The sequence below is a fragment of the Octodon degus genome, unplaced genomic scaffold (assembly GCF_000260255.1).
Source record: "Octodon degus isolate 3935 unplaced genomic scaffold, OctDeg1.0 scaffold00175, whole genome shotgun sequence".
Taxonomy (NCBI): Eukaryota; Metazoa; Chordata; class Mammalia; order Rodentia; family Octodontidae; genus Octodon; species Octodon degus.
This window is the reverse complement of record NW_004524751.1, coordinates 1958024-1969496: the sequence shown is the minus strand read 5'-3', so window position 1 is coordinate 1969496 and position 11473 is coordinate 1958024. Positions and strand designations below refer to the sequence as shown.

The 11473-nt window shown below is 32.3% G+C and overlaps 1 pseudogene; it reads right to left on the bottom strand.

The window, feature by feature from the left end:
* Nucleotides 1–10138: 10138 nt before the first annotated feature.
* The window catches only part of LOC101571555, a 7368-nt pseudogene continuing 6033 nt past the window's right edge, over nt 10139–11473 (bottom strand).

The window sequence follows — 11473 nt, the reverse complement described above, 5'->3', positions numbered from 1 at the left end:
ACAGCATGCTCCCACTCCCTTCCTGTCCTTTTCATCGACTCACCTGAAGTGGCAGAGTTCTCCTCTGCCACACATTCCCAGCATGCTGTGTTGCCCCACCACATTACCAAATATTCCCAGCATGCTGTGTTGCCCTGCCACGGTACCAAAGCAATAGCATCAAGTGTTTACAGACTGTAAACTCCAAAACCATGACCACAAACCAACCCTTCCTCTTTACAAATTGATAATTTTATTATAATGATAGTAAGCTAACACTAATATCATAAACTCACAGCCTTATCTAGTCAACATGCAAATGTCAACGTTAGTAATTTCTTGATATTTTTGTGTGATAATAGATAATTTTTTAAGGTTGTAGTAAACATTTCTTCATTTAACTAAGACTTTAATTTTTTTCTCCTGCACAAAGTGCTCATGACAGCTCTATGTCTCTTGATATGGACACTGGTTTCAGTTGAATTGAGTGTGTTGTTATTTTACACATAGGAAACTGGACAGACGAAAGTGTGAATAACAATATACACTGAGACATAAAAGAAGTAGATGTTAAAATGAAATTGAACTAAAAAATATATTACATCTACTATCTCTATAGCATTGACTTATTAATGTCATTTATTTGTTTACTGATACTTCAGTTTTGCTTAAATTTATAAGAATCATTGGTTTAAAAAAAAGATACAAATATAAAACCAGAGGGTTTTGAAGGTCTTTTTTATAGAGTAAAATGATTTCTGTAAATTTACTTTGGATAGGTATGTGAGTACAGAGGTTACTGGAGAAGAAAAAAAGTAATGGAAGTATGGTCTTGAGTTTTCTCAGAAAAGAGCATTAAAATATTATTATTATTATTATTATTTTTTTTTTTTTTTTTTTTTTTGCGGAACTGGGGATTGAACTCAGGCCCTTGCGCTTGCCAGAGAAGCGCTTATTCCACTGAGCCATCTCCCCGGCCCCTAAAATATTATGTTTTTATAAGCACAATGCTTAACATAAAAGTAAAGATGTCAGTAACCTGCAACACACGAGGAAGGGGCCAGTGGTATGGAGTATAAGCAGCAGCCAGTGCTCCTGTATTACCACATGTTTCATCTGCCCAGGTCTCAGAACCTGCACTGTGACACGCAGCTATAAAGCCATCCTAATAAGCCCATGGATTGGCACCACAAAAAGAAGTTTTAGAAGGTCAAGTGCAAGTTAGAACTTGTTAAGATTTATTACAACTCAGAGTCATCCGCGTGCAAACAAATTGTCTCTTACCTAGAATTTTCACTGATGTTCTTTGCCACACAGCAAGAAACCAACTACCTCTAATAGCCAATTGATATTAATAATTAATTCAAACATTTCTCTATGCTCGGCCTTTATCCTGTTGATTGACACAAGAGCGCACAGTTTATTAAAAGGTACTACAGGCAATTAGAAAATGTCACCCTGATGTACTTTCAATTGCCCACACATCTATTTAATAAAGTCCATTTAATGCCTTTGTTACCTGAAGTCTATGTAAATTATGCAAACTACACCTTATTGTTAAAGGGTAGAGGGACAATAATTGATCTAGAGTTGTTCAGTATCCTTTGACTACAAATAACTAAACCACTTAAAGTGAACTTTGTAATGGAGTTAAGAAAGTGAAGTTTAAATCCATTTCTGGAGCAAAATCATTAAGATTTAAAGACCCAGAAAAAAGAGGGGTCTTGAGTTTTAAGTTTACCTCAAGTTCTTTCCTAGGGACTCCAGTTCTAAATTTACCTCAAGCAAAATGATTTTACTAACCTCAGGCTTTCTCCAGATCTGATGAGACCTGCTTTCTCTGAGCTAAAAGCAACTCTCAAGGAAGTGAATGAGTCAGAAGGAAAAAATAAAATGTAGAAATGCAAGAAAATAACCTCTAATGTAAAAAATAACATGCTTTCAACTTAAGTTAGAAATAATAAATCACATTTCTGACAAGGCTAATCCACAGTTTTATTCATTAAAATAGGATATGCATTAATCTGTGTAGATTTTTGAGACTCAATTTTACATTAAATATATCCAGGAGTGCTTAGAAAATAATCCCTTTGTTTTAATTGCCAGAATAAATTTTGCACCATGACAGCTTATTCAGGATTAATCTATATCTTGGAGGAGCTCATAATTGATTATATAACCCTATGGAAAAATTAAATATTTCAAAGAAATATACAGTTTCAAAAAGCGTGTTACTGGACAGAAACAGTGCTAGTAGGCATTTCATGGTTTTGTGCAATTAAAATTGAAGTTGCAATTCAATATATTTGGTTTGTTTAACACTTTCATAATGATAGTGTTACTTTTTGATCATGTAATAAAAAGTGCACAATCACTGGCAGTATGAAACATTATAATTATAAACTACTGAAATTATTTTTGGATGTCAGATAATACTTACAGATCACACACAAAATACACTTTACTGATTTGACTCTGCAATTTATACTCAACACAGACTTTTCCCGTTGTCCTTCAGGAGTCAAGCTTCCTGGTCTGTCGCGTTTTGATGAAGGTGAGTTACTCTACATCATTTGGAAGGAAACTTGTGCTATTCTTAGCTGCTATAACCAGCTGCATTACTAAAAGTAGACTCTGTCCTTACACATTATAGATGGATAGCTTCAGATAAGAAAAAGCTATCTCAGTGAACGCTGGCTAGAATTTTGATGTTTCTGTCTAGTAGGTGATGGGGTTATCATTCACATCTCTAGGTGATTTGAGAAGATGGCTGTCTGGAGCGATAGATAAAGACTCATTGGACTGTTGCAGAGAAAAAGAAATTCAAGAAAGGCATGTGAATTCATTACTAAGAAGCAAGAATCATAGTTTTCAGGCTATGGGGAAGAAAGGAAATCAAATGTGCCCAATCATCTGCATATATTTTGTTAGCATATTCTGTGTTATTGTATTGCATAAAAGGGCTCGGTTGATGAGGTCTATAGCAAGCCTATTAGTTAGTTTCTTTTTATCAAGCACCATAATGGCACTTTTGGAGTGAATTGAGCTTGATTCAATGGCAAGATTAACAGTAAATTATATAATGTAACAATGCTTTTTAATAAAATGGAGGTTATAACTGCTGTCAAGAGTTTTATGTTGAAATAATTTGTACCTCTTCCACTTTTGAAATTAATTAATTATCCAATAGCACCTATGAACTTATAAATTATATAGCTAACAAATAAGTTATACATTTTTCAGCAAACATTTTTCTAAAATATACAAAGAGGAGTTAGATGAGTGTGGAAAACTCAAACTATGTTGAAAACAGTATCAAGTAGAAAATGTCGATAAATATACTTATAAAAACTTGTGAAGTCTTGATTTTAGACTTGCCTGAGAATTATTAGGAGTTTATCTTAGAAAGTTGATTTTTTTTAACTTAGTAAAAGTGAACAGTAATACCTACCTTATAATATTTTAAAAGGAATAAAATAAAATAAAAACCATTACTACAATACCTGAAATAGCAGCTATTCAATAACTGGTACTGATTTGGTTTACTTTTTGAGAATATTTGTAATAAGTTCTCCTCCCATCCTTACTAACTATTAAAGGGAGATCTTCCTAAGGTTGATTTGGAAGCAGATTATACTCCGACTCTTATGTATTATGATTTCAAGAATTAGGAGCACAACTAACTGTAAAGTTTTTGTTGTTTTAGAAATACAACCTATTTTTTCATTTAGTTTCAATTAAATAATAAGATCTCATGTAAATAGGTTCCACAGATGTCAATAGCTGAGCTGTGTGTACTATCAGTTAAAAAATAACTATGAGAGCATTTTGTATAGCAACAAAAAGTCATTTGTCTATAATATTTCTACTTGCCCTAATATGATTGTGGTTAAAATTTTCTAAACAACTGAAGAGCTGGAGTTGCAGTCCAGATGGAACTTTTCTTTTTCCATTTCAAGGTATTTGCTTTGTTTTCTTTCTTAGCTGTGGGTTCCTTTAAGGCAGGTGAAATTTCCTATAAAGTAAGTAACTAAACTTTCCACATTCACTTATATGCGGCAGGGGAGATGGCTCAGTGACAAGTGCAAGGGTCTGAGTTCAATCCCCAGTTCTGAAAACAAACAAACAAACAAGAAAACACATTACTTATATGGACTGTGGTCTAAGAGAATATAATTTTTCATCAAAATTAATTCATCTGTAATAATATGTGCATATTAGGTAATTATTATTTAGAGTAACTTTCAGATCAATATATTAAAATAATAAAACTATACTTCCAAACTGTACTAATAATTATATTTTCCAGATATGCTGTGGAAGTTCTTAATCCCTGACAATAAAATTACAACCTATTTCATTTACCTTGTAAGTAACTTATAGAACAGTTGCCAGTCTTTTCTAATAATTTTTCTAGAATGTTTCCCAATTTTAGTCCTGTAGTACTGTAAGCTCTTAAAGATTTGGAATATTTTATAATTAAAAACAAGTGAAAAAGACAGAGCAGATATATTTGCTTTGTCATTTTTCTTACCTCTGTGGATTAAATAACAAACATAGTCTGTGAATTTTAAACCATTCATATTAATTCTCTACTTGGGAATTCATTTTTATAATTGAAATGGTGTAATAGTGGCTACAATGTGTATCTTTTCATAAGACCAATTCGCATTCTTTAAGAAAAATATGCAAAATCACTATTCATACTATTATATAAAGTATTTATATTTGTGATATATCACATGTTACAGTTTATGTGTGTTATCATCTTAGATATACTATTTTTGGAATTAATAGGCAATACAAGTAGTTTTCCAGGCCAGTGAATTACCTATCATAGTTTCCAAAAGTGTATAATATTGAGGTGACCAAATTTTTATCTTTCGAGGGTCAGTCCTGTTTCACACTTGTTCTGCATGTTTTCACTCAAATAATTCTCATTTAAAAATCACAAATTGATCAAAAATTTATAAGATGTCTTGAAAAATATGTGTTGCAAGAAGAACCATAGTATTTTTATTTTTATTCAATTTATCTATATTTTTTCCCATATAATCTATTATTCAACAATACTCTGATGGTATTTCAAAATACTAATACTGTTTTCTTTATTTAGAAATAGTCTATTGTAAAATGTATAAAGGAAAATTACTGAATAAAATATAACTCTTTTCATACATTGGTTATGTATGGCTAGATTCCATTGAAATTTGCCATTGACCAGTCAAGAGCTTTTCCATCCATGTTTGCCTGTATGTCCTCTAATGACATAACCTTGTTAGCATTCACAAATCTCAGCACAAATTTTAAATCCTAACAGAAGTTGAAGATTATAGAAACTCCTTTTTGTTTATAAGTAAAAAGATAAGTATATCAAAGCTCAGAAGCTAAGAGTAATTAGAGATGTTCTCAAACTGTTCATTTAGTTAAATTTTAGACTATATGTATATGAATCTTAAATACACACATATATAAATATACACACATATAAACTTTAAGTATAGTACTAAAAGGAGATATGAATAACTTTATTTTATTTTATCTTCATTTTATGTATGTAGTACAGGGTCTCGCTATGCAGCTTGAACTCCTAGTGATCCTCCTGTCTTCAGCCTCCCCAGCGCTGGGATTATAGGCATGCACCACCGTACCTGGACTGTCAGCAGTTCGGCAGGCCCCTGGGGGTGGGGCCAGCACAACTTGCAGGACCAGGATGAATAACTTTACAGCAAAATTATATTCTACTTAATGACAGATGACTATGATAAATATAGTATTATTTAATTGTGCACTTTGCCACAGGTCCAAGAATAGCAAGAAAAATGCATGGATAATTTTGCTTTTCTAATTAATATTTTATTTTTATTACTGTTAAAACTTAATATTCTGTATTCAAACACATTTGTCATATAGTTCGATCAAATTCATCATAGGGAATTTGTACCTGTACATAATGTATCTTGACTTGCTCAGCCCTCCTTCTCCTCCCCATAGAGAAGTTTTGTCTCCATCGTTTTCTTTTGTTCTCTTTTCTTACATTTCCCTTCTTTCTGTCCTCTCTTGTTCCCATTTCAATTTGAACTATGTTAAATCAATAAAGTCTCATGAAATATTTAAAATATCTCGAAACTTTCTTTATGAATGTTTTATTTTGCTTTATTAAAATAACCATCTTATTTAGGATCAAATCAGCAACTTTTTTTACACTAAACGTTGCCAGCATCTGAGACCAAAATAGATGATCTCCTATCTGACTACAGCTTTTCAGAGACATCAGGTAGATGAGTTATTTTTTCCTTTTGGATTTTTTGATATTGCTTTTTCTGTCATGAATTCAAATGCTTTATTTTAAAATTTAGGTACTATTTGTCTGTAATCCTGCATTCTTTGGGAGCTGAGGAAGTAGGATCTTGAGTTTGAGGTCAGCATGGATAACTAAGGAAGAAACTGTATGAGAATACAAATAAATAAATACATCTGGGGATGTGACTTAATGGTGGCACACCGGGCTGCCACCTACCAGGCTTTGAACTTAGCACCGAGAGCCATGGAGAAGAAACAAAAGAGACAGAAGGCAAGATGACATTCTGTTTGTTAAAAGGGAGAGAGAGCCAAAGAGAAAATAGTAGTCCTACTGTTAGAAAAGTGGATATTTACCTTATTTTACATTAATATACTTGTAGAAAATGGGCATTTTTTAAAAAAAAATTCTGTACCAATTTACTCAAGTTTAAAATAATAGGATATACATACTCTAAAACACCTCTTTTCTGACAGTTTCTGGAGGGCAGGGAGATAGTTCAGTGGCATAAGCTCATGCCTGCAAGCACATGGTCCTGAGTTCAATCCCTGGTAAATAAAAGATTCTAGAAGTTTATATCTGGATGCATTATATTATAAGCATGTTAATGAATTTGTAATTTAAAGCCAAAAATATTATAATCCTTTAGTTTTTATTTATTAATTTATTTGGATCTTTGTTTAAACATTTTTCCTGTGTAATGGCTTTACTAGATGTTTCCTTTCTATTAAATAAAATGGATTCAATGAAATATTTCATATCAGAAGTCAGTCTTACAATTATCTTGTTATTAATTACAGTATTCAACAAACCAAAATGTTTTATAATTTTTTTAAAGAACACAATATATTGATAGAAAAAAAGTATTAAAAACTATACAAAATTTTACTACATAATGTAATAGGAATTCAACAATGGTTGCTGTACTAAGTGACATTATCTTCAAATTAGTTGCTCAGGTTGCCTGATATGAACCTTCAAGATTGGCTCAAAGAAAAAAAATAACAAAAACTTGTGAGAAATTCAAAGAAAAAAATAATAAGAATAACACCTTTTTATGCAACAATTTCAGTTTATCTACAGTTTTAACAAAACCTTTTAGAATACTTTTTTTTTTTTTGAAAAACTTACATAGGAGAGGAAAATCTGTCCATTTTCAGAATTTTAAGAAGTCTGCAAAGACTACTGAGTTAATCTTGAGTTGACGACAGTAATTTTGGCTCAAGTGTTTCCCTTTATGTAATCATAGAAGACCTCCATGTGGTTCACAAAAGATGAACTCTTTTCAAGATAAGTCGGTTTGCTAAGTATTCTTTAATGTCACCAGTTTAACAAATTCAGTAATTTAAAATATAGAACATGTGTTCTAGGCACATAATTTAGATCAGAGAGCATATCATAAAATTTTTGTTGTTGTTTCTTTGTTTGTTTGGTGGTAACAGGGATTGAACTCCGGACCTTGAATTTGCCAGGCAAGCATTTATTCCACTGAGATATATCCCTGGGTACAATTTTTTTTTTAAAACCAATCTACAGGTTTATTTCTGGTAACCTAGACAATTAATTTGAATGATAATATTATGATATACAGCAAACACTTTTTAGTTCCTATTACTTTGTTTGAGGAAATTTTGTATTCTTTCTAAATTTTTAACTTTTGTATTCTTTTAAAAATGAAAAAATTTAAATAATATTTAAAAAGTTAAATGAAGATCATTAACAATAAAAATCTTATAATAATATTTTAAAATATTTGTAACAAACATTAAATATACCAAATGTGAATTGCATAAAGTAATATACTAAATTCAGTAGCATACTTATGAATATATTTGTGTGTGAAAATTAATCTGTAATAATTTTAGTATATTCTGAACTCTAGTTTATAAAGTGCTTAGAAATAAATCTATTGTATAACACTCAATATACTACAGTAATACTGAGTTAATTGTCAAGTTTAAAATGAGTGTTTGCATCCCTTTCTATAGATGATAGACGATAGATAGATAGACAGATAGATAACAAAAAAATATAGGTAAATGCACTATGATTCTAGAATTAGTTGTTTGACACATTTTGCCCTAATAATTCCAGCATTCTCCTATTGGCAAAGACACTTGTCAAATTGTGAATGCTCTAGGAAGTATTCATTCATTATCCTCTATCATTATTGTATGTCTGATGTGTAAAAGTTTCAAAACATTTCAAATTATGATTAACAGTTTATAGAATATGATTTTTGCTGTGGTTTCAGTTATATAGAATTTATGAGAAATGTTTGCAAATGTTAATATATTGTATTTTGTGTTTTTATAAATTATATTTCACTTGTGATAGGTTAAACAAGTGAAGAATATTCGCTTGCTACAAAACGTTGTTTTCTCTTTCAAATCAAGTACAGAATTAAACTTCTGTGTGAGGATACTAAAAAATTATACTGATTTGTTTAGTATTGCTATTTTCCAGTTATTATGATTGCTACTTTTAATGACAGGATATATAAAAGGTAATGACATTAGATAGCATGAAGTTTCAATTAAAGTATAATAAGGTAATCCAATGTTAATATTTGTAAATCTTGAAAAAGAATAAATTGATACAATATATTCCATTTTAAGCAGAAACTTCATTTCTATGATATTGTGGCCAATTATCCTGTTTGTGTTTTAGTGAGATTTCTGATCATTTCATTTATGCTGCTTAAATGCAAAACATAACTTTGGAATATATATAGTGGGAATAATTTCATCCTCAAAGAGAGTCTTATCTGGATGACTACTTCACAACGACAAAAGATAAGATATTCTCAAAACATGGGAAAAGTTAAAATCTGTCCCATAAAAATGTCAGAACCCTGTGGTTTATTAAAATGTTGAGCAAATGCCATTGCCCTGGGTCCTACCTCATTCGTGCACACATCCACAGATACATACGTGTGAGCATTTAGTTTCCTCTTTGAAAGCTTATGAGTTTGTGAAATGACAGAGCAAAATTGATTGCTCTCTAAATAATAGGCTAGAAGCAAGAACTATCATATCTGAGCATTATGAACCTTACCTCATTCTGAAAAGGAACCGAAGTAAAGTGCGGGAAATGGTCCGCTGGTTTCTAATTCATGGAATGACAATGATAAATGAAGGAGAGTTAGCTCAGGCTGTAGCTGCGTTTTAACTCCTGGATACATTTGCTGCTAGAAACACTGCGGGAAAAGTTTGTATTAGCAGGGGAAAAAAGTGAGGACTTACCCACAGTAGTATCTCAGCTGTGCCCATCAAGGAGTTTGTTCATTTTTCTGTGAAGGAAACTTTCTTAGTTAACAGATATAGAAATATCAAAAAGCATAGAGTTCTTTTGAGCCACCAGTATATATCTTGAAAATACTATAATAAATCATTCTAGTTTTTAGAAATTGAACCTTCCATGGGGATTGGGGAAAACAGTATATGGTCAAACTGTGTTAGTTCATCTCTACACAAAATCGTTGAAAGGAGAAAAAATGCAAATCATAAGGTTAAATTGAAGAAGACATATTGAACTAGTGATATTTACCTATTAACTCATGATTTATTTTCCATTCCAGCATTAGCTTCAGTGTTCTATAAAAAATGATTCATTAAACCCACAATAATTCTAAAACACTGACAGTGTTTTCTCACCCCCTTTCTCCTCATTTATTTACATGTTTGAGATGCAACTATTTCCGCCACCAAGTCTGCCTTCCCTCTCGCAACTAGACCCATCACACTTGTGTAATGGGAAAGCATACGTGGAATTCTAGGAATTGCAGACCAGGAAAGCTTTGCTTCAGATTGAACTCAGATTCTGCTCTTTCAGAAGGAAATGAAAAATAATGAAGTCTTAATGCCTGAGGGACCAGCTGGCCCCACTCTGGTGCAGGACGACATCCAGTGAAAGAGTCCCACTTCTGATCGCTCTGACTTTGAGAACCAACAAAGGATATCTAGAGCAGTACCAGAAGTGTTTCTGAAGCCACTGCCGGGCCTGCACAGACATGCAGATGCACACCTGCCCGTGCCTGTTTGTAGAGGACCCACAGCAATCCATGGACTCGCGGAATGCCACGGTGTGTCCCGGGGGGTGGGGTAGGGCTGTGTGAAGCTCGAAGTCCAATCCATCAGCCCCGCACACATACAGATTCTCATCTATACTGCATCCCGGAGATGATTCTCTTGAACTTTTTCAATAAATTGTACTTAAAATTTTAGAAATATATGCATACATGTTGTGAACGCTCCTTTTTTATATTTTTGAGAAGTAATCTTGTAATAAAAGTAAGTGTATTACTTATGAGTGATACAAATACAGCATTTAATCAATAATAATGTGATAGATAGATAGATAGATAGATAGATAGATAGATAGATAGATATTTCAGTTCTATTACTCTGTTCTTCATCTTTAATCTCCAAACAGCCAATCTCCTTATTATCTTAAAAAAATTTTTTTTTGGGGGGTGAGGATGTAGCTCAGTGGTACAGCACCTGCCTGGAAGCACAAATTCATGAGTTCAATTTCTAGTACAAATCACAAGAAAATAAAAGCAACAAAAATCCTTGTCTTCTGTTCCCATTGAAAGCACAGACTCTTAGCATCTGTCCACAATATGGTATTAGTTGTTTTAAACTTCATGCACATGGTATCAAAGTGGAGACAACGTTCTGCTCCTTTCTTTGCTCACTGAATGCCCTGTTGGTGAGACTCATGCCCATCACCACACAAACATTCATTTGTTTTCTTCACCAGGGATTTTCATTTTAGTTTTTTTTTTTTTTTCGGAACCAGGGATTGAACTCAGGTCCTTTCGCTTGCCAGGCAAGTGCTTATTCCACTGAGCTATCTCCCCGACCCCTTTAGTTTTTAACTATAAAGAATTTAGTAATCTTTATAATATAAATTATGTTTAAGTTTTGTTTTTAAGTTATAACAAAAACAACCATTTTAGTTTGCATTTTGAAAATCATGCATGTATTTCTCTAAGGCACATTTACATCAGGGTATACTTATCGTTTACATGCATCAACAAATTTATGAGATTTTATGGATTCGCTTTACTAATTTCAACCTTATAAACCACTGTGGAAATCAGTTGAAATTTTGCAAAATCTAGAGCCAGATGTTCCATTTGACGCAGTGATTCCCCTTTTTGATATCTTCCCAAAATAATTAAAAGTA